Source organism: Montipora foliosa, chromosome 13 (assembly GCF_036669935.1).
Source record: "Montipora foliosa isolate CH-2021 chromosome 13, ASM3666993v2, whole genome shotgun sequence".
In the NCBI taxonomy this organism is placed as follows: domain Eukaryota; kingdom Metazoa; phylum Cnidaria; class Anthozoa; order Scleractinia; family Acroporidae; genus Montipora; species Montipora foliosa.
The window spans coordinates 5590134-5615565 of NC_090881.1; the positions used below are offsets into that span (position 1 = coordinate 5590134).

The 25432-nt window shown below is 40.5% G+C and overlaps 1 non-coding gene across 1 annotated transcript; it reads right to left on the reverse strand.

Moving 5' to 3' along the window:
• Positions 1–21784: 21784 nt before the first annotated feature.
• Positions 21785–21858, reverse strand: Trnay-gua (transfer RNA tyrosine (anticodon GUA)). Its single transcript has one exon. It is a non-coding gene; the product is annotated as a tRNA-Tyr (tRNA).
• Positions 21859–25432: the final 3574 nt, after the last annotated feature.

Here is a 25432-nt window from a genome sequence, read left to right on the forward strand (position 1 = left end):
GATATGTTTTGACTGTGGGTTGTAAAGGGCAAATAGAACCTTAGAAGCTAGTTTTGCATACGAGAGTGAATGAACAACGTTGCTTGGGAACTTCCAGGAAAATTGAAACCAATAACCTTTTTGATGTAGAACGGAAACACGGTGTTTTGACCGATTTTTCGTCATTTTTGTTGATTTACTAAACTATTTACAGCACCACCTGCGAACAGGCGTACTCTTGGTGCTTGAAATTCTGTTTTTTTTTTTTTTACGTATGCGTGCCCCTGGCCTAATATATATGTGCCTGGTTCTCAGAATAATTATAATTGTAGTAACTTTTGTATATTATATACCTCAAAGCAAGACAAAATACGAACTGTAGTACGAACTGTAGTTGCCGAAATCATGTATATTACAACAAAAAAATTTAATACTGCAATACACACAGAACATTTTAGACTACAGCTCTCCATAGAATGTACAGCAAAAGCGGAGATCCCGTTTCTTACCTCAGAAAGCAAACTAGTGTATATGGAAATAATTATGCCTTTTCATGAAATACAAAATTAATTGTCATACCGTCATCAAACACCTTTGAGCAGACAGCAGTAAACAAACAAGCCTTGGAATCAATAACCAAAAAACTGAAATTACAAGCACAGTTATCTCTTTCACAACATTTTCCGTTTTGACTTTATCGAAAGTCTTTCTTTTATATTTGCTTATCCTAACCTTATCGCCTATTTTAAATTTTGGTTTTTGTTTTGATATTGCCATATCACCATATAGATTAAAGTAAACAACTCCTTTATTCTTTTTTTTACTAGCTTCTGTAGGTGTCATTTTTATTGAACTATGTCTAGTGTTGTTATACTGGTTTAATATTTTGGGTAATATGTCCAAATATTGTGTATTGCCTTGAACAGCGAACTGCTTGCACATTTCGTTTTTACTCGTACGATTCCATCTTTCTACTGATGATTTTTCTTCATTTTCTGTTGAATAGAGTGCTATTTTATTCTTACTTAAGAGGTCTTTAACATGTTTGTTGTAGAACTCTGTGCCTTTATCAGTCCACAGATGCTGAGGTTTTCTACCACCTTTAAAGATGCTTTGGAACGCTTCTTTAACGGTCTCTCCTTGTTTATTTTACAATGGTACAATCCATCCATATTTACTGAAAACATCTATTACCATAAGAAGATATTTGTCTCCTTTCTTTCATCTGCTAAATTGTTGCATTTCGACTAAGTCTGCAGCCCATATTTCATTTCATCGATGTAATTTACAATAACACGCCGTCGAGTAAACTTCCTTTTTATCGGTTTGTGCAGCTCATCTGCTAACTGTTCCTGCCAATTTATTTTTTCTTTACTCGACGGCTTTTTACGTTTTTTTGGAAGACCAAGACCCAGTCTCTTCTTTAGTTTTATGGTGTTCTTTATGGCTCTTTCTGTCAATGATTGATTTGGAAATTGTTGTATTTCATCTATCATTTTTTTGATCCGCTTTATGCTTGTCATCTAATGTTTTGGAATTACTTTAATCATTATCATGCTGCTTACAAAATTTGTCTAATCTGTTTATTCCCTCATCACCTCGTGCTAATGTGTATTCCTTTTAGGTGTCTAATTAAAGTGCTTGGTTTAATTCCCATTGGGATAATTAGGCCTTTATATACCACTCCTCGTGAATGTCACACCACTTAATGCCCACCAGTTTACTCGAGGCTGTTTTGTTGTTTAATTTCGGTTTAGGTTTTTTCGTTCAATGTCGGGCGACGAACAAGAAACGGTTACTCAACAGGATTTAACCGAGTTCCGTACCTTCCTACTCGAGCAACTCAAGTCGCACACTTCTGAGCTCTCTTCTAAGTTCGAGAAGGCTTCTACCGACGCCGAGTGTGCTTTATCTGTCTCTAAACAGCTCAAACTTAAGAGCGAGCTCAAGTTTTCTTATCCTGGAAAGGAAAGGAACTATAAGTTTAACCTTGAAGTTTTGGATCTTCTCGAAAGCATTTCGAAGGCACTTCTTGTTCGAGATTCAGCAAAAGCGTCTCTACTTTTGAACGATTCTATTAAATAAAACTTATAAAGGAACGCAACAGAAAGATTCGAATTGCTGATTCTTCCGAAGGAGGTTTGCTCACGGTCAAACATTACGAGAGTAACGCTGTTGCCCTTGACTTGGAGGACGATAAAACGATCCGCGCTGCTGAAAGGGAGGCTCTGAGAGTCAAGACCCGCACTCGTGCCAAACGCCAAAATGCTGAACGCGTGCAGGGAACATATCCGCCGTTTTCTCAACCATACACCCTTCGAGGATACTTCCAGCGTAGTCAGTTCGCCTCCTCAACCGCTGCTACGTACCAGCAACCCAGGGTTTCCTACAATCGCCAATAAGGTGCTTGCTGGTTCTGTGGCTACTCCGGACATTGGTGGAGATAGTGTCCCGCCAGGCTTGCCCGACCCTTCACCACCGGAAATGCTGTTTACGTTGCCGGAGCAAGTGCCAGCACGTCCACCACACGCTAATTCACGCTCGCAGTTCTTGGACAACCTGTCTTCTAGCGTTTCAGATTTATTGTGCACCGGCCAAGGGTCTGTTTCCACCGTCTCTCAACCTGATGTATCCCAGTAGTTCATGACACTTATGGAAGATAAGTTATTCTTCTCTAGCGTTCTATAAACAGAGCTTGTATGAGTATGAGCAAGGTACCGCTGCACTGACGCTAGTGCCTTTGCTTGTGGGGAAAATGCCCTTCTTGTTGACATGAGGGAGTTTGAACTGTTTTACAAAACTTTTTCCTCTATGGAAATCTATTCTTGATAGCAATGGTACGGAATTGCTTGCTATCCTTTACTTGCTTAAGTCGTTTAAAACGCTTATCCAGGGCAGAGTGGTCTAATTGTACACGGACAGCAAAAATGCTTCGGTTATCTCCAGTAAGGGCAGTACATCCCTCAGGTTGCAGCGCCACGCTCTTGAGATCTTTCAATTTTATACCATTTACAATGTGTAGATTAAAATTGAGTGGGTCCCCAGGTTTCTCAATGATTATGCTGATTCGTTGAGTAGAGTCATTGATTTTGATGACTGGAGTGTGAGAACAATTGGTTGGTGCCACCTATTTATCTTATTAGTCGTACAATTTTTCATTTAGAGTTATGCGGCCCTCGGGGCGTTCTCGTTATCCCCAAGTGGCTTTTACCAGCTTTTTGGCCAACCGTGTTTCCCATGGGTGGTCTTAGGCCTTCCGTTCGTCAAGTGGTTGAATTTTCTGACCCTTCTTTTGTTTTTGCACCTGCTCGGGATGGTCACAATACAATAGTTTGTCCGTTTAGATTCTAGTCTGCGGTTTTAGTTTTACTGTTGGATGGCTAGTCTTTTGCGCTTCATAGCGCTAATTGTTGCTGTGCGCTTCATAGTGCTGGTCGTCGTTATGCTCTTCATAGCGCTAGTTATTGCTGTGCGCTTCGTAGCGCTAGTTATTGTCGTACGCTTTATAGCGTTTATTGATGCTGCACGCTTTATAGCCTTTTGTATTGTTGTAAGCTTCATGTTTATTCGGTTTCTCTCGTGTATCTTTATTGACATATTCTCCATGGATTTGAGGTTTATGTTATTATTTGTAGTAATACTCTGCTGGTTTTTTGTCTTTTTACAAGTTCTTCAATTGCTGTAGGTCCGCGGATCGATGCCTTGAGACCTTTGGAAGAACTTATCCCCGGTGTACTGGCGGCAAGTAAAGCTCCTTCGACTGTAAAATGATATCACTCACAATTTCAAAAGTGGAAGTCATGGGCTGCCTCTTTCCCTGGAGTCTCGTGTTTTCCTGCTTTTGCTCTTCATTTTTCACTTTATCTTATTAGTCTAGTCCAATCAGGTTGTTCTTTTGCTACCATTAATTCCGCCTTTTATAGTGTTAATTTTTTCCATAATTCGTGTGATGTCCCGAATCCATGTAACAGTAGTTTTGTTAAAGCCATTTTGGAAGGCTGCAAGAGAGTGTCTGCTGATTTTGTTTCATCTAAAAAGAGACTCCCTATCTGCCCTGAACATTTACATGCTCTTGTTCTTAGGTTTGCTGGAGTCAATGATAGTCAATGTCTATCTCTGTCTTGTTTCTTTCTTGCGTTTTAAGGAGGCCTGTAATATTAGGTGGTGTGACATTGATTTCAAGGATACGTATTTTTCTCTGCATATTCCTAGGAGTGAAACCGACCAATATGGTTCCGGGTCAACAAGGGTAGTTACTAGAACTGGTAATCCAACTTGCCCTTTAATATGTTACACAGATACGCTCACTTAAGTGTGGATAGCTTTAATTCCACGGACTTCGTGTTCCGTTCCTTGTCTAACGGTAAAAATAGAAATTATTCCCTCTGTGCAGGCTCTAAGCTTTCGTATTCTAGAGCGAGAGAAATTTTTTATTGAAAAGTTTAAGGCCATTGGCCTTGATACTAAGCTGTGTGATCTTCATTCCCTCAGGATCGGAGGTGCTTCTGCAGCCCCTAATAACGATTTGCCTGATCGTGTTATTAAGAAGCATGGTCGTTGGAAGTCCGAGAAGGCCAAAGATACTTACTGTAGGGAAAATATTCAACACCAGCTCTTAGTTACTCTTAATATTGGTATTTAGCCTTTTTAGCCTTCCCACATGCTTTGTTATTCTTGACCATTGCTGGCGGCTTCCTCCATTATTTGTTTGTTACTTGTCTCTTCTATACATATAATAGAAATGTTTTCTATTCGGCTGAGCGAAGCGAAAGAGAATAGAAATGTATTTCTTTTAGTTGTCTAATTAAGTTGCTTGGATTAATTCCCATTGGGATAATTAGGCCTTTATATACCACTTCTCGTGAATGTCGCCGACCAGTTTACTCGAGGCTGTTTTTTCCTTACTATTTTGTATTGTTGTTTTAAATAGCGTATGACTTTTTTCGTATATTCCTTGGCTTGTAACCTGTATCCAGTGTGTCCCCGGCTCAGTTTTTTGCAAATAAACTGGACCATTGCTGGCGGCTTCCTTCATTATTTGTTTGTTACTTGTCTCTATACATATAATAGAAATGTTTTCTATTCGGCTGAGCGAAGCGAAAGAGAATAGAACTTTCATCTAATCTTGTACTAGGACCGCAAAATTGATACTTTTTTAGACCGGGAAACGTTCTTAAATGAAACTTTGGTAACTATTTTTGATTTAGCATATTTTGTATATCAATAGCGCCACCATCAAGGTCTTTTCTGTTTGTTTTATATTTTTTCTTTGGTCTGATCATTGTCGACAATTGATTCAAAGGTTGTGATCCGACGTTTTGAATCGCTGGATTAAGCTTCTCCAAAGCATAGTCAATGGCTTTTTTCTGCAATTTTGGGTCGCGCAACACTTCTGAACCAAAATAACGTCCCATTTGGCCGGTTTTTTACTCGGCTTCGTAGGGGCACGAGTTATAAAAAACGTTTGATTTCAGTTTTTCTTTTCCTGTGCAGCAAAATGCACATTAGAAAGCACGTGGCGGTGTTTTGATTGGGTAATGCACAATAGAAGCCACGTGGCGCTGTTTACACTGGTTATTTAAAGCAAACCACGTAATCCAACTGTGATGCGTTGATGGGATGGCTTAATCGATTTCTTCTTGGGGCGCTCAAAACACATACAAAGAAAGGCATAGGCTTTTCGTGGTAGACCCACACTAAAAGATGTCAAGCGTCAGCTTCGAAACTGGTCATTCCGCGAACTGAATGAAACAAGAATATACTCAAATGTAACTGAAATGGACGCAGCTATTGAAAGTGATACAAGTCAAAATACTAATTTTTTAATGAGCAGCGGGTACCTTATTGAGGACTACTTTGAAGATGACAGCGACAAAGAAAATAACTCCACAAACAAATGGAGGCCATATTGGAATCTTCTGAGGACAAAGTAAAACATTGGCACAGAAAACAAACGGCCTCAAGCTTGTACCATTTTCACCGCGAGCAAACAGCCTCCCGCTCAGTGTACCATTGACTATGGAGATACGTTTTTAGTCTATTGCCTTTTTTTTTTTTTTTTTAATTGTTTCTAGTCGTGGTCTAGCTTATGTCCTTTGTTCAACTAGCCATATTAGCGATCGTGTTCACTGACATCTTGTGTATGTATTTCTGTTCTAGTTTTACAAGATTTGATGTCATCGGCCCTGGCAGTGGAGACTGTGATCAGCTCTTTAGAAAATAACTGATGTAGTTTGAAGTTTGAAAGGCTGTACAGTTATTTGATTCTCAATGGTAATAAAGACTTGACTCCAAAGGAGAAATACAGGTCTCGATAAGCAAAAGTGTGTTTACTTTAGTGATTTGCGTGTGCATTGACATAGACGTGCCCGAGAACTGAGTAGAATTACAGAGAAAAGGCTGAGACGTCTATTTTATAACAGCATAAAAAAGAGGAAACTTGTATTTGGTTAACGATGTACCGAGGTCATCCACATTTCATTGTATTACTAGCCAAGGAGATCAATTGCTCGTAAACACAACTATAGGAGCTACCTCAGGTATGCGTTTAAATCTAAGCACGTGGTATGTAACACTTTTCCAAAAGCGTGTATGAACAGGTAAATGCAAACTGATGTTTGAAACTTCAAAGCATGTTCCCTCAACTTAAAAGTGTGTTTATTAGGAACACTTATGCTATCCAGACCATTTGGAAAATGAAAGTTAAATTTAATACAGAAATCAGGCATACCCAGTACGATTTGTAAAAGAATGTTGTTGTTTTGTGTTCTCAGAAACGGAACGTATTTAGTTTGAATTCAGGGTGAACTATTTACACAGTGAGGTAGAGTGACCAATCAAAACAGAGTTTGTAATTGGAAATCTAAACATCTTCGAGATACAAAAACAAACTTGTGAACACGTAAACCTGAAATATTGCAAATCATAATGCTAACAAACCCAAAAGCGAAGGAAATGGATCATGCATTGGACGTTTTGGATATCTGAATGATTTTGGGTTAGATTAAAGCGATATATTGTTAAAAATTCCCAAGTTATCCCTTTCGTGTTAATTAGTAATGCAAACAAGTAATTGCCATGGTTCGTATGTAACCACAGGCAGCCCAAGCTCTCTTTATGAACCACACAAGGAACACAATATGGCGTCGAATTATAAGGGTTTGTATGGGATTTTCAATAAGATATCCATGGAGGTAATTCAAAGTGGAAATATTCAATAAAAATGGCTTACCTTATTCCATACGTGTGTTGTTTGCTACTGATGTTGTTATTTTACCGATTCAACTTGATTTACGCGATTTTTTTGAAACCTGGTTTTCTCTGAATAAAGAGTAGACAAGGCGAAACACTCCTGTCCGGACAGCCTGCCGAACGAAGTCAAAAATCCCAGGCTAAAATGTACCCACGGCCACAAATCCACCACAGAATTCAAGGGCAAAGGTAGATCTTTCATTTCAATTCTCTAGCCACACAACAGCAGCCCTGAGATCGACGCCAGGCGGCTCTTCGTGTCCCCAGTGAAACGATAAAACGATGGCAGACATCCGTGTACATTTTAAACACGACACAACGACCGTTGAAATCGGCTTGGTAACCTCGTCATGTTGGTAAACCAAGACCTAGTACTCCGGCGTACTCCAGCCAAGGGTCGGTCCGTATAGCAAAAAACTGTGACATCGATCTTGAAAAGCTTTCCTCGACCTGCGGCCTCGGGCAGCAATTACAAGGCTTCCGTCACAGTTTTTCTCTATACGGACCTCCCAGCTGGCAAATAACATATTTATTTTGACAGTTGGGTGCATATTACTGTGAGTATTTAAATTACAACAAATGGTACATTTTAAATATTTGATTCTCGTGCTATGGATTCATTTGTCATGGCCATCCTCAAGGAACTTGTGTACTTCTGAAAGTATTTTTAAGTGTTGAGATATAGTGCACGTCTTCACGTGTCGGGCACGTGACAAAGTGTTTTTTACGTGCACCACTGCACGAAAGTTTGGTCATCTTGGAAAGATGTTTTCACATCTCACCTTCGTTGCTCTTTCATTTTTTTTTTTTTTTTTTGCAAAAGATGTTTCCATGAGTCATTTCGTTTCATCTTAAACCGTTCAATTAACGTTTCCTTTCTCAAAAACTGAGCAAGAATACCCATCGATCAGTAAAAAACAATGTTCTTAGCCACTTCAAAATAAACATAATCTGGGTCCGGGTATTCAATACATACACAGTGGAACATCATAATAATCGCAATGTAAGGCCGATGTAAGAAGGAAAGACTTCTCTCTTTTCTTTTCTTTAGTGCTAAATTAACCATACACCACTGTACTTTTGCAGGCCTTGCTTACCAAGATAAGGGACACCTTTGGTTAAAAATAGTTCAGCAGCTGTATTACCAATATCACTGACGATGCCCCCCCTGGGGTGCGGGCTGATTAGTTTTCCTGGTTTTAACAAATCGTTTCTTTTTTTATATATACCCCTGCGTTCAGCGCAAGTGCAATAAAACATTAGCCTCCCATTTTTAGGTTCAAATGCATTCAGTCTGGTTTTTTTTTTTTCTGTTTTACACAATATGATTTCATTTAGTTATATATATAATTTAGATATTTTAAAGATACTTTTCAATAAATTTTTCATTATCCATTGTATCATGGATATTAAATACTGTTAACAGATCATAATCTGAATTGCCTTTATTTATTTCATTTAAAAAGTATAAACAAAAGTAACCACATGGTCTTGTCACAATATTTTGTATTGGTGTAATAATGTTGTGTTTTTTGTTTTAACACGATTGACTAATTCTTGAAGTGGTGACAAACCAAACGAATCGAAGTAATTAGTGATGCCATTTTTGACATAAGTAGCAACCCAATGACTGCCTCTAATATATGATGGTTGGAGATCGTTTAAGAATAATGTTTGTTTGTGGTTATGTGGAACAGTTTCATCTCTTGATAGCACATCTTTTATTGGTATATGTAAATATTTACACCAATTTAACAGATCGTGATTGCTTAATGGGAAAGTTTTATGAAATTGTGGTTTCAGAGTATTGCTCCTAAAATTGGAATATCGTTGAACGGGCTGTTTGGACCTAATAGCAACCTCTTGCCTTTTTGCCGGTTATATATGGAGGATAGGTAAAAACGGAGGAGGCATTTTTGGTAAACTGATTCTCGGTGCTCCTTTTCAATTAGTCTTATTTATCTTTGGTAATCCAATTCTCGGTGCTCCTTTACCTGTTAACTTTTTTATTGCCTCAATAGCAAGCGGAACACCAATACTAGCTAAAAGAGTACCAAGAAAACCACTTGCCTGTGTTTTTGTTGGCTTTATATGAAAGGGTTTTTCCATTTGTTGAGCATGAAGGAGGTCCTTTTTTGTTTCATATTTTACAGATCCTTATATGGGATCAACTGGTGCATTTGGTTTTGTGTTACAATGAAACCACCTGTTTTAACTCCTCTACCAGACATCTTTTTTACGATTTGAGAAGCTCCTTCTGAAACCTATCCTGACAAAGGTGATAGGCCAAGGGTTTTACCAAGCGTTGCAAGCAATTTTTTTCCTAATGACAAAATTGAGGTCAACAAACTGCCTCCAACATGCTTTCTGATGTTGGTTTTAGAAAGTTTGTTATCCATCCCTTTTTTTAATTGTCTGTTTTTGTTTAATCTTTTGACAATATTCGCGGGCATTAATAGCTTATCTGGCCCAGTAAATGAGCTATTTGTTAGTCTTAAAACAATTGTTTCTAGACTATGATAAGCTTTACTAAGATTCTTTTTTTGGTTTGGCGATAGTTTAACATTAATTTCATAAAGTTGTATCGTTTCTTGTTATAATTTTTTTGGTTACAAGTAGTTGTATCGGATTATTCAAACCTCGATTCCATGTGCATATATTATAACCATGAAAACAAAGGCGCAGGGCGTGCATAAATTAGGGGCATGTTGGGGCATGACGCAATGACGGTTGTAACCCTAACACGTGAAACAACACGTGAGCAACGCAGCTGTAACCCTAAAACGTGAAACAAAAACACGTGCGTAACCCTAAAATAATGTTTCGTAAGGTGCGCATAAAATAGTACTGTGTGTGCATATCATTTTTATCGGTATACTACAAAGATTCACTTGGCGATTCGTTTCATTTACATAAAAATCTACTGGAAAAAGTCATTTGCATTGTCAACTTCACGCCTTAAAGAAGCTGCGAACTTGTCCAATTCCCGAAACGGATCTATGGTACATGAGGCGATGACTTCTCTTATTATGTTATCAATCATTTTTGATCGTTCTCTTGATTCCCTATCGCGGGATTCTGCTTTTGCGCGATTCGCACGTATTTGAGCCAAACGTTCTTGCGCTGCGTCGAAGAGGTAGGATCTCACTCTTTCCTTTTCTGTAATTCTGTCCTTTCGTCCCTCAGTCGCCAGTCTGCCATAAAAAGAAAATCAATCAACAAAGAAACATGGAAATTAAACCCTTTAACACCACCAAATATTTTTGTAAGAGTCTCTCAGATAAATCATTTTGCGAATCCGTATCAAAGAAGTCAGAAGAATGACAAGTTTTTTATCATCATCGGAATAAACCCTTCACATTACCAACTTAGATAGTTTTAAATTTGTTTCTAAGATCATAGCGCAATGTACGAAAACAAGACCTACCTTTCTGCAAAAACATGTTTGCTGATCTTGCGTGGCTGGAATTCTTTCGTGCAATAACTTCTTTTCTGGTTCATAGCTTCAATCTGTTTGCTGTCTTGAGATGATTGCATAGCGCAACAGTTCTACTCTGTTCGTTCCTTGAACTAAATGATTGCGTTGACGCGCTCTTGATCACAGACGCGTAACGTTTGGAAAAAATGCAATCGTGTATTGTTTCATGTACTAATTGTACCGGGACAAAATCCGCGAAAATTGTGTTATTGTGAATACAACCTGCACTTCATTGTTGTATAAACTAATTGCCTTTCCTTTTTTGTTTACCGCAGTACCGCCTTTTAAGGTAAAGACAGATGTAGAATATTGGTTGAAAGTCGTTTAACATTTCCAATACAATTTTGTTTTTGTATGAAGTACGAACAAGACAGGGCATGTTTGAAACGTTACGGGCGATTTTGGATTATATGAAACCAATTACTTCTTACCTAATTTTAAGACCAAACGTGTGGTTGATAGCAAATCTGGACAAATTAAAGACTCTTCAAAGCCTGCTAATGTTTCACATCTTTAGAAAAAGGCTCTCTTGTACCTATGCACACGTTTCGAACTGGAAAAAACCGCTTTTCAAACGCTTCTTTTTCCTTGCCTCCGCTTTGATCGCAATTAAGAAAATAGTGTTATTGTGAATGAGATGAGCTTTGGTTGAAAAGGCGCTGTTCCTTCAGAGAGGCGTAACGTCCTAAAAGCAGGATTGCCGCTTTTATTTACCTGGAAACCTCTAAGGAGTTGTAGAGAGCATTTTTTATGTCGGCAAAGGGTTTGTTTAAAGGGATTTTTTATGCCGCAAAAGTAGATCAGTTAAATCATTTTTTTAATTTTCCAACATACCTCATATATCATGTGCTATTATAAATAGTCTTGAAAAAAAACTGAGCATCGTGTTCCAAAACCATGATGAAAGTGATCGATACAGCAACGCTTATCTTGTCGGAGAAGGCTGTGAACCACATCATAGAGAGACAAGTCAAAAAGGCTGTGAGAGCTTCACAGTTTTATGATAATGTAGATGTGTCCGGTTTAATTCTCGATACAATCACAGAACTCGAGAGAAGGAAGCTGGAAGAGAACAGCAGATTGTACTATCCGCCTAGAGAGGAGCAAACTGTGCCTTATGTTTATATATTGCCCAAAAATGGTAGCGTCTTTAAAGTTCGATACGTAAATATAGGGTACAGTATTGGACAATCTTTAGGAGGATGTGATACCGATCAACTGGAAATCATCATGGTGAAAAAATCATCACCGCATATCCTTGCTCTTGAAGCAGTTACCTTTTTTAAAAACGGCTCCTTTAGGAGCCAACAATTCTTGAAAAGTCAATAATCAATGGGTTTTAAGCAAACTTATGGCTTTACTAATATTGGTTCGTTTTTTTTTTATCTCTTAATCTCGACGGATAATTGGACAATAACATCAAAGATTTTTCCTTATCCTTACAGGATAATTTCTGTGGGAAGCAAAAAAACAAAAAACATTAAAAGCATGTTGTGTAGTAATCCTTTCTAGTAATTCCACCAATGAAATATAGTGGTATAATCCAGAACCATATAAAAAGCGAAAGACGGTCCCACACAAACCACTTCTATTTCCAACTCATTGAGTGAAAGCAGAAAAAGATACATGAGGACATACAAAAATGGAGAATATGCCATGGATTGAAGAATTGACGGACAGCGCCCTGAATGAAGTTTATGACGAATTCGAAGATGATTTGATGCTCGTGCAAGCGCTGGAACAATTTGAAGAAGGTAACTGAAATGCGTAAAAAAAAAACACCATTATTTGCATTGCTTTCTTGAAGCGTGATATTTTACATGCGGGTACTTTCCATGAAGATGAGAGTATAGGTTAATCGTTGCGCAGAGATTTTGGATTTGTGATAGTGCAAACTATTACATGGGAAAAAAAGTCGTAATTGTTGTTAACATTTATAATGTTTCCAGCTTGACAATCATGATTTGCGATGCTGTATTGAGAAGGGTGTTATTTTACAAACGAGTACTTTCTGTGAAATGAGAATATATATATATATATATATATATATATATATATATATATATATATATATATATATATATATATATATATAACCGTACATCCTGTGCCCAAGTTCAGGAGTTGCCATAAAGCCATTATGGTGACAACCGGGAGGGCACATTGTATACATATTGCATATATATATATATATATATATATATATATATATATATAACTTCAGGTGAGTTCCACACTGATAAATCCAGAATAGTGCTCAACAAACACCCACCAAACAAACACCCACCAAACTCTGCAACTGCAGAGCGCCAGACAAATGCCCTTTGAAAGGACAATGCTTAGTCAAGGAAGTAGTGTATCAAGCCACCATCACGACCGCCGAAAGCACAGAGACGTACGTCGGCCTCACCGCCACTGAGTTCAAGACGAGATGGCGAAACCACCAAATGTCATTCAAAAACGAAAGTAAAAAGAATGACACCGAACTGAGCAAACATCTATGGCAGCTAAAAGATCAAAAGAAAGACTTCGCAATCTCCTGGAAAATTCTAGCCAAGGCCAAATCTTATAGCAACCTTACTAAACGATGTAATCTATGTAGTACCGAGAAATTCTATATTGTATATAAACCGGACATGGCGACGCTCAACAAACGTAATGAACTCGTATCGACTTGCAGGCACAAGCGAAATTTTATCCTTAGGTTCAATCGCATTCTCAACAACCAATCATAAATTTACAAATGCTTTTTTACTATTGTTTTTCAAGTTTGAATCTTGTAACGATCACGCTACTGATGTATATAAACCCCAGCGATGCTACAGTGTACATGGAATTTAACTGATGAGTGGCCCAACTCCTTGTTGGTCTACGAAACAGACCTGTATTAAAGTCCATATGAAACTATATTGAGTAGAAAAACATTGTTATTACCGCTCCATTATTGTTGAGCACTATTCTGGATTTATCAGTGTGGAACTCACCTGAAGTTATATCAAGCTCCTAATTTGTCGAGCACTGTGCTACTGAATATCCAAACATGGAACGTGTGTCGTTCAACTACTCAACCAAGAACATCCCTGTCGCATCGAAGAAAGAATACATCAGACAGCTTATCGACAAGACTGAGCAGTTCCTGTGCAGAATGAGATGGAAGGCTCAACACTTTTTGAACCTAAATTTAAACCCAAACCAACAACCAGAGAAAGAAACTTTCGGCTTTAAAACAAGAAACAACCCCCCTGTCATTGAGGAGTTAAAAGCGTTTGAGGATGGCATGATGAAGATCATCCAAAAGGTCAAATTCAAGAATATTGAATGTCAGTTCCAAAAAGACCTCAATGAAGACATCAGATCAATTAAAAGGGAAAACCGCCTATTTGTAAAGGCCGATAAATCCACGAACTTTTACAAATTGGAAGCCACCAAGTACAATCAGCTCCTGCATGACAACATCACAAAGACCTACAAAAAGGCAGAGTATAACCTATTAAACAAAATTGATGTGCAAGCGAAAACAATCACCGAGAAACTCCGTATTGACGACCGTGTTGAAACTACCGCTACAAAAGAAGCTTTTATCACCCTTAAAGACCACAAGGACAATTTTGAGAATAAACCAACGTGCAGATTAATTAACCCGTCAAAACAGGAGATCGGAAAGATAAGCAAAAAAATCCTCGACAGTATCAACAAGAAACTGCTGAACGCCACGCGAGTAAACCAGTGGAAAAACACCTCCTCTGTGCTGCAATGGTTCAAACAGTTGCCTAACAAACAGAGGTGTGCTTTCATAACCTTCGATGTAGTGGAATTCTACCCTTCCATATCAGAGACACTACTCCAGCGTGCCCTTGACTTCGCAGCCAGTTATGTGACCATTTCAGATGATGATCGTCACATAATCTTACAAGCTAAACAATCCCTTCTTTTCAACAACGGAAACCCTTGGCAGAAGAGAAACACCGGCACGCTCTTCGATGTCACCATGGGTAGTTATGATGGAGCTGAAACGTGCGAATTAGTAGGAATCTACATGCTCTCGCAGCTTAAAGCAATTTCTCACGGCATGGAAATTGGGCTTTACAGAGATGACGGTTTAGCAGTATTCGACCAAACCCCACAAAAAATCGAAAAAATCAAAAAAGAAATATGCAAAGTGTTCGCAAAAAACAACCTACGCATTACTGTTGAGGCCAACAAAAAGGTTGTAAATTTCCTTGACGTAACATTAGACTTAACCACTGAGAAGTACAAGCCATATTCGAAGCCTGCAACTACTCCGCTCTATGTCCACAGCAAATCTAACCATCCCCCTTGCATAATAAAGAACATCACTGAAGCAATTAACAAAAGATTATCTGAAATCTCATCAGACGAGGAAGCCTTCAAAGAGGCAGCACCGCCCTACCAAGAAGCGTTGCAGAAAAGCGGTTATTCACACACCCTCAAATTCACCCCACCACAGCAGTCACCAGAATCCACCACTTACAAGAGAAAGAGGCAAAGAAACATAATTTGGTTCAACCCACCATTTAGTAAAAATGTTCAAACCAATATAGGAAGAGAATTTCGAAATTTGATCGAGAGGTGCTTCCCACCGAACCATAAATTAAGAAAACTGTTTAACAAAAACAATCTTAAGCTAAGTTATAGTTGTTCACCAAACATAAAACAGATCATCGATGGACACAACAAAACCATCCTAAGCCAGAACATGCCACCTCCACAACAAACACCCACCAAACTCTGCAACTGCAGAGCGCCAGACAAATGCCCTTTGAAAGGACAATGCTTAGTCAAGGAAGTAGTGTATCAAGCCACCATCACGACCGCCGAAAGCACAGAGACGTACGTCGGCCTCACCGCCACTGAGTTCAAGACGAGATGGCGAAACCACCAAATGTCATTCAAAAACGAAAGTAAAAAGAATGACACCGAACTGAGTAAACATCTATGGCAGCTAAAAGATCAAAAGAAAGACTTCGCAATCTCCTGGAAAATTCTAGCCAAGGCCAAATCTTATAGCAACCTTACTAAACGATGTAATCTATGTAGTACCGAGAAATTCTATATTGTATATAAACCGGACATGGCGACGCTCAACAAACGTAATGAACTCGTATCGACTTGCAGGCACAAGCGAAATTTTATCCTTAGGTTCAATCGCATTCTCAACAACCAATCATAAATTTACAAATGCTTTTTTACTATTGTTTTTCAAGTTTGAATCTTGTAACGATCACGCTACTGATGTATATAAACCCCAGCGATGCTACAGTGTACATGGAATTTAACTGATGAGTGGCCCAACTCCTTGTTGGTCTACGAAACAGACCTGTATTAAAGTCCATATGAAACTATATTGAGTAGAAAAACATTGTTATATATATATATATATATATATATTCATCGTTGTGCAGAGAACACGGATTTGTTACGCAAATATTAGAACTGATTTTGTCGCAATTGTCATGTTTTCCTCTAGTGTTGTAATGATTACACCCTGGGGAACTCGGATGTCGATGGTTCGAGAATTAATCGCAACAATTTTTCGATTAGTTTTTTTTTTCTAGTTTTTTCCTACTAACTTTTTTTCTTTCGCTTAGTTACAACAACTGTTATTGATCTTGTTTTTAGAACAAAACGTACAAGATGCTGTTGAGTTGTTGAGTGAAATGGCAGAAGATGTTGACAGAGAGTTAACAAATCTCCCCGAAACATCATCCTCGCTTGATAGTCAGCTCGTGCACGCCCTGGCACAATTTGAAGAAGGTAACTGAAATGCGTAAAAAAAACCATGACTTGCATTGCTTTCTTGAAGCGTTATATTTTACACGCGGGTACTTTCCGTGAAAATGCGTAGAGATTTTGGATTTGTGATAATGCAAACTATTACATGGGAAAGAAAGGTCGTAATTGTTGTTTACATTTGTCATGTTTTTCTGCTTGAAAATCATGATTTGCGATGCTGTATTGAGAGGCGTGATATTTTACAAACGAGTACTTTCCATGAAAGGCTCACTGCGCATACTCACTGCGCATGCTCACTAACTCGCTAGTTTGAGCACTCTGGCATGGCTTAGATGTACCACATGTGTGGGACATTTGGGGTGGTTTTATAAGCTTAACCTCCATTCCAGACATCAGTACTGGGCCGAAACAGTACTGTACTTATATATATATATATATATATATAGCTCTTTGGCATTACAACATTACATGTTCAAATTGAGCACTCTACTAGGATGAGCCATTACCGCTAGCAATTGCGCATGCTCACTAGCTCGCTAGTTTGAGCACTCTGGTATGGCTTGGATGTACCACATGTGTGGGACATCTGGGGTGGCTTTATAAGCTTAACCTCCATCCTAGACATCAGCACTGCACTGATGAGGCCCAGAAGGCCGAAACAGTACTGTCTGCAGTTATATATATATATATATATATATATATATATAATCAGTTCTAATATATATATATATATGTTCATCGTTGTGCCGAGAACTCGGATTTGTTACGCAAATATTAGAACTGACTTTGTCGCAATTGTCATGTTTTTTCTCTAGTGTTGTAATGCTTACATCACGGGGAACTCAGATGTCGACGGTTCGAGATTTAATCGCAACAATTTATTCGATTAGTTTTTTTCCTAGTTTTTTTTCCTGCTAACTTATTTTTTCGCTTAGTTACAACAACTGTTATTGATCTTGCTTTTAGAACAAAACGTGCAAGATGCTGTTGAGTTGTTGCGTGAAATGGCAGAAGATGTTGACAGAGAGTTAAAAAATCTCCCTGAAACATCATCCTCGCCTCATAGTCAGCAACTAGGTGCTGGGCTTTTACAATCCCCTCAGGAATCTGGTCGCATAGAGTTCACCCTGGAGCCCGTAGTAGAACGTCAGTCGAAAAAAATCGGAGTTCACGAACGCGTCTTTGAAACTCGATTCCAGCAGATTGAGCCAATATTACAAGGGCAGAATTTAACGCATGCACTGACCCACGGATTATGCAGGGCATTGGAACGCTTACTCGATAATCCTGATATTGATGATCGGGACCATATTTTTTTTCGTTTAAGTTCCAATCGGCTCGATAACAATTTTCACAGCGCGTGATTTCAAGCAGGAGAGTGGCGTAATGATATTAGACGGGTCAGCGAATTCATGAATGTCATGAGTCGCATGCTAAACTCCAATGAACAATTTGAACTAAGCGATACCTTTCAATTAGAATTTGTTCACGTGCGCGCCAGTCCACAGGGTGGGGGAAATGGTAGAGACTATAAGCCCGGGCACCAAGCCTCAACCAAGTTTCGATTGAAGAAAAAATGTATCATTAAGATTCCTAAGGATGCTAAAAGCATGTGCTGTGCTAGAGCGCTGGTCACTGCTAAAGCTATCGCTGACAATCACCCCCAATGCCCAGGATTCAAACGAGGTCGAAATATTCAATACGAAGCAGCATTGTTCTTACATGAAGAGGCCCATGTCATCCCCGGACCATGCGGAATAGATGAGCTCACCGTCGCTGTTTCTAAAATATCGAGTCATCATGGTATATGTAGATCGCGCGTACACATGTTTTGCGTTTGGCGAAGGCGAAAAACAATTGGCGATCCTACATGAAAACGGTCATTACAATACTCTCACGTCATTGCCAGGTTTTTTTAGTTCCGGTTATTTCTGCGGGCGGTGTTTACATCCCTATAATGATTTGGGGCGGCATGCGTGTCCTAATGCGAACGGAATTCACTGCCCTGCCTGCTGTCAAGAAACATGCTCTGATTACCATGAGGCATAGAAGACGAAACGGTTGTCTTCCCACGTTTGCAATAGCTGTCGCCGTGTCTTCTATGGACCCTGCTGTCTGGAACTCCATAGTAGCAAAGCACAATATGGGAAACCTAGCGGTCCTCAAAAACCTTCTGTCTGTCAAGCGCGAAGGAAATGCGCCCATTGCTGAAAACTCCTCGTGGGAAGAAAAGTACAAGGCGATCATTGCTGTGGTTGGGGTGAATGTCCATCGTGTCGCGAGCAAGTAGACCTTAACACGCATCTATGCTTCATTCAGAAGGCCAAGGACCCTGATGAGATCTGGGAAGAGAAACGAACTGTGCAAGTGGCCAAGCGGAAAAAACGGCAGCGTGAGCAAGGAGGAGACGCCTCAACAGGGGGCTACAAACCCTTCCATTCAATATGGAGACCGAAAACCAGGAACAACCAGACGAATATAAGGAACCCCTTTTAGTGTTTTTTGACATAGAGGCAATGCAAAACACCGGGAAACATATCGCCAATTTGGTCGTAGGAATGACCGCAGAAAATAGCGACCCCAAAATCTTTCGCGGACCCCAATGCGTTGATCATTTCTTAGAGTGGCTAGAAGTCTTGACAGAAGAGGAAACGCGCGAAATCACCGTCTTGACCCATAATTTTAAAGGGTACGATTCTTATTTTATCGTCGACGCATTGCACCATCGCAAACAAGCATTAAAGCAGGTTCGCAATGTCGGTAAAGTAATGGAACTGACTTATCTGGGAGGATACATTCGTTTCATCGATTCTTTGTCGTTTATACCTGGACCTCGCTGTTCTTTTACAAAAACATTTGGACTCGACCCCGATTATTTCAAAAAAGGTTACTTTCCTCATTTATTTAATACTCGCTCCAATTTGGAGAACGATTACCGCGGTAAACTGCCTCCCAAGAAAGATTACGTGCCCGAGGGAATGAACAAAGAAGGGAAAGAAAAGTTTGAGAAGTGGTATGAAGAGAAGAAATCAAAGGGGGTTCAATTCCATCTGTGCCAAGAGCTCGAAGATTATTGCATGGATGACGTCTGGTTATTGCGCGAAGGCTGCCTCACATTTCAACGCAATTTCCGCAAGCGCACCCGTTTTTGCCCCTTTGAACAAATCACCATTGCCTCGGCATGCAATCGAGACTTGCGCCTTAATCCCATGGAAGAAAACACCATTGCCTCAGAACCTCTCTACGGTTGGCGTTTAGATATCAGTTATTCCAAAGCGGCTATGGAATGGTTAACGTTTGAGGAACAGCAATTGCGCCGAGACGCCTGGCTTGCATGTAGCGTAACGGAATCAGTTGGAAGAAATTTTCTTGGAAACAGGTGATGATAGCTCGAACCCGCGGTTCCGTCAGCGAATACAGCATGCTAGGAATCAAGGCGAATATCGCATTCCAGACACCCAGTGGACAGTCGATGGGTATGATGTTGAGACCAACACGGTTTACGAGTTTCTTGGCTGTTTTTGGCATGGTTGCCCCAAGTGTTTTCCTCAGCGCTCGGAAACCTACCGCCGGCTGAACGACCGCTCCATGGCCGACGTTCATCAAGAAACCGTGCTACGATTACAAAGTCTCTCCGATCGAGACTATTCAGTAAAAACCATCTGGGAATGCAAATGGCAGAAATGTAAGATTCACGATCCAGAAATAGCTGAGATTGTAGCAGGGTATGATTTAGAAGAACCGCTTTCACCTTGCGACGCTTTTTTTGGTGGCCGCACAAATGCTGTTCGTCTTCATTACGAAGTCAAAGAACATGCCGCTGAACAAATCAAATATTATGATTATACCAGTCTCTACCCGTGGACCAACAAGACCCAGAAGTATCCGGTGGGACATTCTGAAATGATCTACGCATCGCCACGAGAGAAACCAATTTCCGATTATTTTGGCCTCGCAAAATGTACAGTAGTACCACCGTATCGCCTTTTCCACCCTGTATTACCATACAGAACTATAACAAACTCACGTTTCCTCTGTGTCGTACCTGCGTCGAAGAAAACATCGACCGTCCTCTCCACGGGAAAGTCTTTTGGTGTGGCCATAATGAACAGGAGAGAGCATTGACCAGTACTTGGTGTATGCCAGAACTAGAAAAAGCGGAACAGATGGGTTACGTGATCCAAACCATTCATGAAGTGTGGCATTTCCGATAAACGCGAGTAGGCCTGTTCGAAGAATATGTGAACACTTGGCTCAAATTGAAAACGGAAGCTTCAGGCTGGCCCGCATGGTGCTACACAGGGGAAAAGAAACAACTCTACATAACTCAGTTTCAAGAGAAAGAAGGTATTTCCTTAGAATATGAGAAGATTACCGTCAATCCTGGTCAGCGGGCTTTGGCCAAACTGATGTTAAACTCCATGTGGGGAAAATTTGGGCAACAAGTGAACAAATTGCAAGTGAAAGAATTTATTGAACCTCAAGCCTTTTGTAGTTTCATGGACAGTGATCAACGTGATGTTCGCTATGTCAGCTGCATCGACGAACAAAGAGTGGAAGTCCATCATCGCGAGGAAGCGTTATGTGAAAATATCTCCCCCAATCTGAATATCTTCTTGGCCTGTTTCACTACCTGCTGGGCGCGCTTGCGTCTCTATGAAGCTCTAGAACTGTTGAACGAAATGGTGTTGTATTTTGATACTGACAGTGTGATTTTTGTGCAATCCCCTGGAAAAGTGAAACCAGTGCTGGGCGATTATTTGGGCGATTTTACGGATGAATTAACCAACGGAGATTTCATCACAGAGTTTTGCTCGGGGGGGTGGGGGGGGGGGGGCTGAAGAATTACGGGTATCGTACGAAGAAAGACAAGCATTGTTGCAAAGTACGAGGATTTTCATTGACCGTCGAAGGGATGACACAACTCAATTATCAAGTGTTGCGTGAAAACACCTTGAATAAATTGCAAAAGCCTTTAGATTCACCACAAAAAAACCCGCGTCGCGCAGACACACAAAATCGTCCGCGTCTCGAAAGACTATCAACTATGGACCAAAGAAGCCCACAAAGAATACAAATTGTATTCAATAAACGCGTTCTGGACCCGCGAACAGCGATCACTTATCCATATGGCTATCAAGGACTGGACTCTGAAGATGAAGATCTTATTGTCACAATGGTCGAACTATTGGATGAAGATGATGAATAAAAACGCTCTAATTATGTAGGCTCTTTAGGAATTTATGAATTTAAAAATGACTTTCATTGAAAAATCGCTATCACAAGGCTCTCTTAATTTGTTTCACTGAAAAAAAAAAATTGTCCACCCAGTGGGATTTGAACCAACAGTCTTCGGATTTACAGTCCTACGCTCTAACCGATTGAGCTATGGGTGGCAACTTAGCGACCGACAGGACACGTTCCTTGGTGTAAAATAAGGCTATCTTTCATCATGATTTTTAAAATGAACATAGGCTATAAGAGATTCACTCAATCACAGATTTCATTTTTTCAAGTTTTTATTGAAAAACAAAGGGACCGACTAGTCACTAGGACCGTCGACACGTTCCCGCTTGTACATAACATTATTAAAAAGAAACAACATTACAGTTTTTTTTTTCACAATTTGAGTTTGCGCTTAGCTTGCATGATAAGTTTAACAATAGCTTCCGTCCAAGTTTTCTTGCCCGGCAAACGGTTGATGGCGGCAATCATCTTGTCATCGGCTTTCCATTTGTCACGCAAATTCTTAGCTCTGGCGTACTCAATATCATACTGCTTGGCAATCTTATCCAGTCGATTGATACCTGGATCCCCGCGCGTTAACCGTTTTTTCAAATGTGTTCCAGGCCCCATGTAGATATCCCGGCCAATGAAATTCAATCCCAGTCTTCCCCAACCATTTTTGAATGTGTAATCCTTCTCCACGTTGTGGGCGTTTGCGCCGAAGCGATCTGCGTGCTTGGGCTTTTCGCTTTTTAGTAGTCCTTCCCATCAAGTTTGCGCCTGGTTCAACGTCCCTGGTCAAATGCTTCCCACCCTAGTAAAGATTTCAAACGTTCTACTTCCGTAGCCGCTTTCTTACGCTGTTGGCGTTTGAGTTTATTCACAATAATCTCAGCTTTTTCTTTGGATGTACTCCCTGGGGATGATCCCAAAATTTCAGCAAAGGGGAGGGGAGCTTCTCTTTGTTCCTCCAAGGACAAAGACGGCACTTGTAAACGCACGCATTTGGGTTTGGGCGGTAAGGCGGGACGATGTGGTGTCTGAGCGGCGTTACCAGACGTTATGGTACCACCTTTCTTGTGATGCGCTTTTTTAAGCAAACTCCGCACCAGTGTGGCTGTGGGTCCTTCAACCATAGCATCTGTTTCATCATCTTCTTCTTCTCCTTCAGGCAGTGGGGCTGCTACTGGAGGCCCTCCTCGAATCTTTTTGATTAATCGATTTAATGGACGCGACACTTGTTTGACACATGCTTCTTTCAAACCGCTTGGCATGTTAGAATGTAACAATAAGTGTTTTTCAGCTGCCAAACGAGCCGCTTTAGTCAATCGCATGTTCTCGGTCAAACGCCCTTTGTATTCATCGGTCAATCGCAACATTTCGTTCACAGGAACCATGGCATACTCCCGAAAAGTACTCATCGTTTTTGGGGTGGCGAAATGAATAACTGTTTTTACACTCTAAGCACGAGACTTCAAACGTTCCTCCGTCGTTGAGTGTGTCCCAATAATGTCTACAGGCTTCGCACATCATTTTATATCTCAACACGGATAGGTCGCGCTCTAAGGTCTGTACCTTTTTACGAGAGAGCTCTCTTTCGTCCTGTAACGTTTGTAATTTGTGTTGCAACCCCTCAGCTTGTAGTTTCCAGCGCCTTGCTTCTTGATATGCTTCAATGAGATTGTGCAATGCTGCTCTATTCATGGTCTAGGATAACAGCAAAACAATTCCTCGTTCAGTCCTTGACGAAAGTCATTAGCTCTCTGTTGTATCCACGCGCGACAACGGTTTATCAAAGATCTCACATTCAGAGCTTCAAAGAAGGTGGGGCGGAATACAAACTCGATCATGATGAAGAACGGTGAACACAGCAACCATCTAAAGCATTGTTCAGTCCCCAACAAAAGCCAGCGCCTTTCTGATTCATCAACAAGTCGCGTCGCTTTTTAAAGGAAGTTTTGCGGTGAGCCATGGTTTGCAAAGTCTGTTTTTGAGGACGCCATGCACGTACCATGGCTGGCGATAAGGGTACTCTCCCTTTCAAAGAATTCAAAATGACTTCGCTGACAGCATTGATTTGATCAGCGTTGGCGTGACGTAAAAGATCTTGATGCTCTAAATGACGCGCTTATTTAGCTAGCTGTCGTAGGAATGTAAGTTGTCTACGTAAACGGGGAGGCGGTGACGTGTACCCCTGCGAAGGTAATAGGTTCGTCCACAGACGGCGGTCATCTGAAGAGGCTGGGTGTAAGTCAAACATTAAATAGCCAAAGGCATGACGAAATATCTGCATAACACCTTTGACCTCGGTCGGAAACGCCTGACACACCAAAGCTCGTAGCCCTGTGCAATCCCAAGGATTCTTGAAACAAACTATGTAATGCGCATTGAGCGACACGGTCTTTGCGTAAGGGCCCGGTTGGAAACAGATCTTGACACAAATACAATATGGTAATGTTCCAATGGTGGGAATGTTTTGTGAATAGGTCCAACACACGCTTATCTCTTCTTCCTTCATCCATCAAATCATCCAAACCTAACACCACGCCACCTTGCGGTGCAAACCAAGCATCCAATTCCTCTAAACTAGGAATGCCTTCTTGAAAATGTATAGCATCCTCTTTTTGCATCATTTTAAACGTAGGTTGCCATGCTCCATGAAATGAGAAGCATGTTTCAATAATTCCTGCGTGAAGGTGGTCTTACCACAGCCCGATGGACCGGTCACTTAAAGACTACAGGGGGTTCGAAAAAAAAAGCCTCTCTCCGGTCGTGGCTGAGTCATAGTCCTATCTGATCCTCTCCCCCACGTTTCACCGTCTTTTATTCAAAGCTTTTTTGATCCCGTATCCTGCCGCGGCACTTACACCCCCTAAGGCGGCTGCTTTACCAACGGCAGTCAATGCAAGAAGGGCTAACGCCCTTCTGGTGTTTGGTTCGCCGCCTCTTTCGAGTCACCCGTGTTTTATGGCGCTGAGCGCGTTTTCGACGTGTTCTTGTTGCAGGCATGATGTCAAATGATATAGGTCTATAAAGTGAGGTATTTTTAAAAAGAACAATGCCAATGACACGGTTTTTTTATTAGAAACTTTATTTCAATGATATATAGCTTCGCGCCTAGAACAACACGCCTGACTATTTTCTACACCGTCCACGATATCCGTTTGAAGTGATGGGGGTAACTGTACTAGGATGCGATGGCCTGCTTGGTGATCGTTGGCTACTAAATCATGTAAAGAAAAATCATCCATGAATTCATGGATGCTCTTGCCTCGACACTGTGCTTGCAGAAACAATAAAGCGTAATACCCACAAGCGCGGCTGTTCAAACTTTGTAAGCTTTGCTCGTTGCGGTGGATGACGGGAAAATAGCGCCAGATCCATTCCAAGACATGAGGTACTCCGTACGTATCCATAGGAAGTCCATAGCTGTCGAGGATTTCGCAGTTATCTCCCGAAGTCCACAACCCCAACCAATGACGTCCAGGTTCTCCTTTAGGGTCTGTGTTGACAATCATAGCCCTATGCATTTGTCACCCAGTGGTTTGGCGAAGTGGTGGTAATTGATCTTCAGGGTATACACCCCAAAACACGCGCCTCAATACAGGGTCACGTTTTGCCAATGCTATTAAATGTTGTTCGCTCAAGGGTACTAGTTCCATCGATGCTTGTTGTAGCAGTGATTGATGATACTGTTACACAGGTAATGCAAGTGGTTGTATTTAATACAGAAAGGTATGAATT